This window comes from Castanea sativa, chromosome 9, assembly GCF_040712315.1.
Source record: "Castanea sativa cultivar Marrone di Chiusa Pesio chromosome 9, ASM4071231v1".
NCBI lineage: Eukaryota > Viridiplantae > Streptophyta > Magnoliopsida > Fagales > Fagaceae > Castanea > Castanea sativa.
In genome coordinates, this window is record NC_134021.1 from 11,745,373 (window position 1) to 11,753,190 (window position 7,818).

A 7,818-nucleotide genomic window follows, 5' to 3' on the forward strand; every position below is an offset into this window, starting at 1 on the left:
CTTTCCCATTACTTTCATCTTATTTTTCTACCCAAACTTTTCTCTATATCACGACATCACTTTCAAACACATGTTCAAAAAATAAGTTACGGTTTTTGCTTAATTATCTTTAAAGTTTATCATTTTTATTTGTTTTGAAAAATAAAAATTATATTTCCAAATTATAATAAATGCACTTTCAAAGAGTCTGAGCACGCAAGAGGCTAATAAAGTTATAATAGTCTTGAAAAACTATTTCCTTAATTTAATAGGTAACAATCACACAATACTCCTTGTGCACTATCTCACATCATTCACAATGCTCTTTTTCATATGATTCACATTCTCTTCAATCTCATCGACGTTATGAATTACTGATTCAACATATTTATTTAACATTTTACGACATTTCTACAGCGAATTCTCATGCCCAACACCTTATTCATAGTGAAAGCTACTGTTCACGCAGAGGAGGGTATCACTTTCCACACATAATAATAGTATGCACGTAAGATTTACATCCTCAACTTTGATGGCTGCCTTGGAAATCAAAGAGTAAAAGGGTTTTAAATTTCTAGTAAAGTCTCTCTCAAGACCGTTACTTTTGTGTATGATTTATGTAGTCAAAACTAAGACTTTTATTAAGTAGAATCTTAATACATAGTAAGAAACTTCATATACTTGAACCTCTCCCGATAAAGTATCTACGAACAATAAAGGGGATATTCGCTCACGTAGCTCACATCTCCAATTTGGTGGAGATCTCCCATAAATTTTAAGAAAAAGATGAGTGCTAATTCTTCAGCAACTCCCATCACCAAAAGGTATTATTACAAGAAACCTTTCACTAACCCTGCATTCTCTAATTCACATTATTTCTATCATTTATAATATATTAAAAACTAGTTTGGAGTCAATTAGACTAATAAATTTTAGTTTCCTTATTTCTTTGTCCTTGCAGATTGTTGAGGACCAAAATTTCACAAGAAAGCCCATTCCATGAAAAGTAAGGAAAGACCATGGGCCTTAACAAAAGAATGCCTAATTCATGAAGCTAAGAATGACCATGAAGACCCAAAATCCCAAAAAGAAGAAAAAAGAAAGAAATAATAATAATAATAATAAAGAAGAGAATCTCGGGACAAGGATCTCGGCCAGAGAACATCCAACAAGGATCTCGGTCAGGCCAGAGGATATGCAGCAAGAAGAATCAACATCAAGGCCCTATGTATGTTCAAATTTCCAACAAAAAAAAAACCATTAAAAATCCAGCAACAAACCAGGTATTATCTTTGTAACCCATAGTCCAAGCCCGTGGGATCCTGAGTGGATAGTAAGGGAGGAATGGTTTGGTCTGTAGGGGAATGATTTTTGGTGAAAGGAGGATCCTGAAGCTTTTCCTTGGTTTATATATTTGCTTGGAATACATAAACCAATGGAAAAACTCAGTTCTCCCATGTGCATGACACCTCCCCACAATTTCCTCTTAACTGTCATTTTCAACAAAGCTATCATTGTACACTAAGCAGTCCACCCATTCCTTTGACTTTCCCATAAGGAATCTATCATTTATAGCTAAAGCCAAATGCCCCTTTTGAGTTATAATTGCCTAAATAAGCTAAACATCTATCCAATGCACCTTTTCAGGTCACAGAGGACATAGTTTTACCCAGCAGACCTGGGACGTCCTCGCCTAGGGTACCAGACCAGATCTGCTAGAAAAGGGACACAAGGCATAGTAGAAAAGCGGATTCAGATGGGAGAAATATGGGGATTCAAGGGAAGAGTTCAAAGGTTCAAAACATATATTCTTAGAGCTTTAAAAGCCCAGCAAGGAAGAGAAATAAATAAACAAAATAAGAGAGCCAAGGTGGAGGAATTTGTCCCATATCCTTGAGATCATTCAAAATACCACTTAGCCTCCAAAGAAACATGCACACATCAAATATCATTCTCTCCCACAAAAATCCTCTCACCTTACTATCTTGGAAGGCAATGCCCAAGCAAAGCCACTTGGACTTAAGTTCCAAATCTAACAAGTCTTGTGCAAAAGCACTAAGTCTGTGAAAATTGGGGCTAGGATCCTCGTTGCTGAATCATTCTCATGAAATTCATTTAAATATATGTATATGTATTAAAATGTATATTCTAATCTAAGAAACTAATAATTATTGAAGATATGTGTATTGTATAGTGTGTTCTTATGCAGGATTTATAGAAGTAAAGGGAAATGACAAAACTCTATTGCATAATAAGCATGGAGAAAGATTGCATATTTCAGAGAATCAGTATTTTGGGTTCTTAGAAGCCTAGTACCCCTGGGAACCATAACTTCCCGCCCGAGGTACCACGATATTACGCTCGGGGTTTCAAGTGAAGGAATTCTTTTAAATGTTCACGCAATAAAAGATAAGCCTCAAATACTCTATTTCAATCTCCTTGTCATTGTGAATACTATGAATACTTATTTTACTTATATTGTAAGAGTAAAAGGTCATTTTATGACACTAAAACACTTATAATAGTATTTTATTGCTTAGGAGGAATCGCATTTTTGCCTTGAGGAGATTTATGTGACTTGCGCACAACTTGGTTCGTAATCAGCCCCCCAATTTAGCTGCAATGAACCAAGCCCAGTCCACCAAACAACAAGTAAAGCGCCCAGAATCCTCGTTTTTACTTAGGCCTGGGTACTGTCCAAAAAAGGACCCTCACACAAATTAGAAGGTAAAGTAGCATAATAACCGATGGTGCGAGTGGCATAGGTGAGACTACTACAAGGCTTTTTGTTCGACATGGTGCAAAGGTCCAAATAGCAGATGTCCAAGACGGGCTTGGCCACTTAGTCTGCAAAGACATTGGCTCTAATTCCATCTCTTACATCCATTGTGATGTAACAAATGAATCTGATGTCGAAAAGGCCGTGGACATGGCTGTATCCAAGTATGGAAAGCTTGATATCATGTTCAACAACGCTAGCATTTCAAGCAACAATGGATCACAAATTTTAGAATAAAAAAATGAAGATTTCAAAAGGGTTTTAAATGTCAATGTTTTCGGTGCTTTCTTGGGTGCCAAGCATGCTGCTAGGGTTATGATTCCAACTGGAAAAGGAAGCATTCTCTTTACCGCAAGCTTAGTTTCAATAATGGCCAATGATGTTTCACATTCATACGTGGCATCAAAGCATGCTGTGGTGGGAATGGCTAAGAACTTGAGCGTGGAGTTGGGACAGTATGGAATAAGAGTTAATTGTGTGTCTCCCTTTGCAGTTGGAACTCCTTTGGCAAGAAAAGTTTTAGGTATGGAGAAGAATAAGGTGGAGGAAGTAGCTTCATCATGTGCAAACTTGAAGGGAGTAGTATTGGAACCTGAAGATATTGCAGAGGCAGGGCTTTTATTTAGGGAGTGATGAGTCTAAGTATGTGAGTGGGTTGAACTTGATTGTTGATGGGGGTTATAGTCTTCCCAATCTAGTTTTCTCAAACACTTTGAAAAGCCTTTTTTCTTGATTTGCATGTGTTGCAACTGTAGCCCCCATTTCTCAATTTTGTTGTTCATTTTAAGGTTATCTTAAGAGTGATGTTAAAGTAAGAAAGCTTCTAATTTAGTGGCATTTGCATCAATTGTTCTCCTTTATAAAGAGAATTTGGACTAGAAAGGCCCACATCAATGTTGTAACTCTCAAAAATAAAAGACTAAATAATATTTAAGATATTACGTATCTTATAATTTGATGTATCAATTCTTAAATATAAATAAAATATAATTAAAAATTCAATGATATTATTGAGGTGATGACATCAATTATATATGATATGTCAATTGTCAAAAATTTTGTAATAAAATTGAAAGTAATTTTAATTCAATTTTTATTTTAATTCAATATTGTGTCATTGTGTAAATGCATGGCACATTGGCACATATACAATTTTACATTTACGTGTCAAATCTTTTAGCTACATAAGGATTACATTTTTTTATTTTTTCACAAACTTTTGTGCATGTTAGGGACATATTTATGTAATTGGCTAATCTATTGACAAAACGCACTTTAATTGTAATTTGGTAGATCTAGGATGTATTTAATACTTCAAGAAACAAGTGTTCAAGTTTAGTATTGAAGCCATGCAAGTCTGACCAAGGAACAAATGAAGAAGTGTAGTCCATTAAAGCTCAATAGATGTCTTGACAGAATCCTTTCTATCGATATTTAATGTTGAATCTCGACAGAAGCTGAATTAATTGAGAATTACGAAATCAGAATTTTCAGATTTGATTACGCGCACATCCTTGAGTATTTGTGTAGGGTTCCTTTTCTCATAACCCTAGAAATATATAAGGATTATTTTAAGTGTTGTCTTAAGTGATGCAAAGGTGTTGCAATTGTTGATACACGCATATTGTGACCGAAGACAAAATTGCCCTAGTTCATCATGTTCTCTAATGAAGCTACTGCATCTTTGTGCTAAGGGTTTTGTAACCAAGGAGCTTCCTGATCTTCATTATTAATGAACTAAAGAACTTTGCAGCCACTATCTTTCTCAAGTTGGTGTGTTAGTCACGTATTGGGATTCGTGCATCATTGGTTAGTCATATACTACATTACAAGTCCAATTGGGTATTGGAGTAAGGGTTCAACTGTAGGTTGGTATTAGGTATTAGAATTCCTTTTACTTGTAGCCGCTTGTTTTGATAATAGTAGATTCCCAAGAGTGGTAACCTTAAATTCACTCAGTGGGGTTTTGCCTCTATGGTTTTCTCCATTCGTAAACAAATCACCTGTGTCAAATTTATTTTCTGCTGCATTTAACTTAGTTGGTGATTTATTTGTGCTACCACACTTATTACATGTTAAATTGACTTAATTAATTAATTGATTTGCCAAATGGGTCAATACATTTTTGGCATATCAAGTGGTATCAAAGCAGGCACACTATGATTAGGTTTAATTTTTGCTGTGTGATCCATTGACCCCTGTTGTCATGGCTACAAACGGCATGAAAAGATCTTTTATTTCAAATACATCTTGCTTTTCTAATCTCTATTTGATTGAGTGTTTCAGAAAATGTAAGTCTAAAAGTTATTTAAAAACTATCTTGATGATTATTGAAAAAGGGCTTAGTGTGACAAAGAAGAAACTAGACTGTTTCAAAATGAAAATGTGCAGACGAGCTCGTCTAAGAAGGGTGAAACTTAAATGTTTTATTCATAAATGGCAGATGAGAAAGAAAACCATTCCTACTGATTTGTCAAGCAAACATGAAGTGTGCTTTATGAGAGAAAACCATTTCTTATTTCATTTTCTATCGTGTTAAGTTTAGTATATATGTTTTTTTTTTTAACAACAACTTGTTTGTTAATTTTTTTGAACATCTATATGATCTATCTGGGTTTTCTTCTCTATCTTAACCACAATGGAGAACATTTGCGTAGCTGCCATCAATTCCTTAACTTTTGCTTATCAAAAGGCTATGAGAGAACAAGCACCGAATATACCATTTATTAGTTTGGATAAATTTCAATCAACTACCCAAAGATTTGGGCTAAAGCCAAACACATTCAAAAGATTCAAGACAATTGAAAAATAATCAAATTGGTCATTAAACACATGTACCCTCTACCTAAAATAAATTTATATTGTAGTTTTTCATTTCCAAGACTGCAGCTTTACATCATTTCTTGCTTTCCCCAGTGCCAATAAGTGCTCTACAAACTAAAAGAAATGTTAACGCAATTTCAATCTTAGCAAAGAGACGCAACATTTACTCATAAAAAGAAGTTTAGACAAAGCAAAGAGAGAGAGAGAGAGAGGGCTTCTGTGAAAGTCTTGAAGGAGAGGTACAAATTAGTTCTTTTTTTTTTTATATAGGTACAAATTTGTTCTTGATATTACAAATTTGCTAAAATTTCCGGTGATTGAAGTAGTATTAATTACTTGAAAAAGAGCTTATTTAGTTTATGTTGATAATTCTAATATGTTCTAGTTTCTTTTGGCAATCCAAATATTTGCTGATTTAGAGCACTGACCAAATATGCTTTCTTCCGAGAGGCCACTATGTATGGCTCTATTCACAAAAAGGTGGCAGTTTTGTGGTAAAGTTTTATTTGAGGTTGATGATGCCGAAAATATCACCAGTGAGTTGCAAGCGCTCCTCAAACGAAAGCAACACCTGCAAAAAGAAAACGAAGGACCTAGAAGAGAGCACCGGTGTGGTGTCGGCCGAATACCCTCCGAAGGTCAAGTTAGAATCTTGTTCCTTTAACCCTAGAGTGCTAGAGTTAAGAATATTATGCGTACCTTCATACTTAGGGTTTCTGGGGTATTTATAGTGAGTAGAATTACCTTTCTTTGAGGATACAACTTCCTTCTCAAGTTCTTTTCCATATAGGAGTCTTCTCAAACGTGTGTCGCAAGAAGTCTAAATATACACGTTTGCGTGGGGATAAAGCAGAAGCTTATCTGAAATATATCAAACGACATGCCACGTGGCATCCATAATTAATTTATACAAGACGGATATTCAGCAACACCTAACCGTCATAGCTGGGTCAATCATGGTGTCGATCTGTCCTCACTGTTTCCGTCCATTTACTATTTTTATCCCCTTCAGTTGACCCCTTCATTCCTTGGATCCGTCCTTATAATCAGACGGATCCATGGAATGACTAAAAGCAATGTATTAAATGGGGACGGTCGTGGCATATCATGACGGATGACACGTGGCCTACATTTCTGGCGAAGAGCACGTGGCCCTCATGGATTGGCTACTTACCCAAACCGAGGCGTCGCTTCGTATTCCGCGCCCTCTGCTCTATAAAAAGCCAAATTTTTCTCCCCTTATTTTACCTTCATATCAAAAACTTGTGAGCAGAGCACAACCGTCACAACTATCGTGCCTTCCCGTCATTTCAGCAGATCCGTCCGTCGATTCTCGTCAGAAATCATTTCGATTCGGTACGTATTCCAAACCTTTCTCCGTCTTTCTTTGAATTTCACTGTTTTAAGTATGTGTTTTCTTTAGAACCGTCGGTGTCTTAGGTTGTACCGTCATAAATGTAGGTAATGTCTAGTGCGTCAAGTAACCAGTCGTTTGTCCGCGAGGGGGCGGGCTACGATGAAAAGTTTCCGTCAGGTCCAAGAGATCCTGACACTTCAAGTGAAGAGAGGGATCCGTCAAGTACCTCTTCTTCCCTTGATGGTGGTCTAGAGACGGAGAGTTCAGAATCGTCCAGTAGTAGCTTGGACGGTGTGGATCCTCCCGTCCAATCAGTAATTGGCCCAGATGGCCTTAGGGAGTTCGTCATGCTGCCTCTCTGGACGGTAAACGATTTTAGGTCGTCCATGACCGAATCTCAACTCAACACACTTAGGACAAAGTACCAAATACCAGACAACATCCGTCTACGTCTTCCCAACAAATCCGAGAAATGCTACTACAGGGGGGTAGACGGTGTTGGGATCTACGAGCAAGCTTTAAAGGCGGGGCTCAGATTTCCCTTGAGTTCTCTTCACCGTCGACTTCTTCAATACCTTGGTCTGTCCGTCACCCAAATCTCCCCAAATGCCTGGAGAGTGTTCATTGGGGTTGAGGTTTTGTATGGGGCGATGTCTGAAGGTGCCAGAAGGTTGACGGTGGAAGAATTTTTCCATTGTTACCGTCCAACAGAGATCGTCAAGTCCAAGGGGATGTATAGCTTTGTAGCTAGAAGTCCCTTATTGAGGCTCGTCAGTGACACTCCAGACTCAAATAGAGACTGGAAGAGTCGTTACTTCTTTTTAGAAGGGGACGAATGGATGTGCCGTCCAGGAGATGTAACTAACATGCCCGTCGACAC

At 37.1% G+C, this 7,818-nt stretch overlaps 1 pseudogene; it reads left to right on the plus strand.

The window, feature by feature from the left end:
• Positions 1-765: 765 nt before the first annotated feature.
• Positions 766-3,491, plus strand: LOC142608624 (short chain aldehyde dehydrogenase 1-like; annotated as a pseudogene).
• The last annotated feature ends 4,327 nt before the right edge of the window (positions 3,492-7,818 follow it).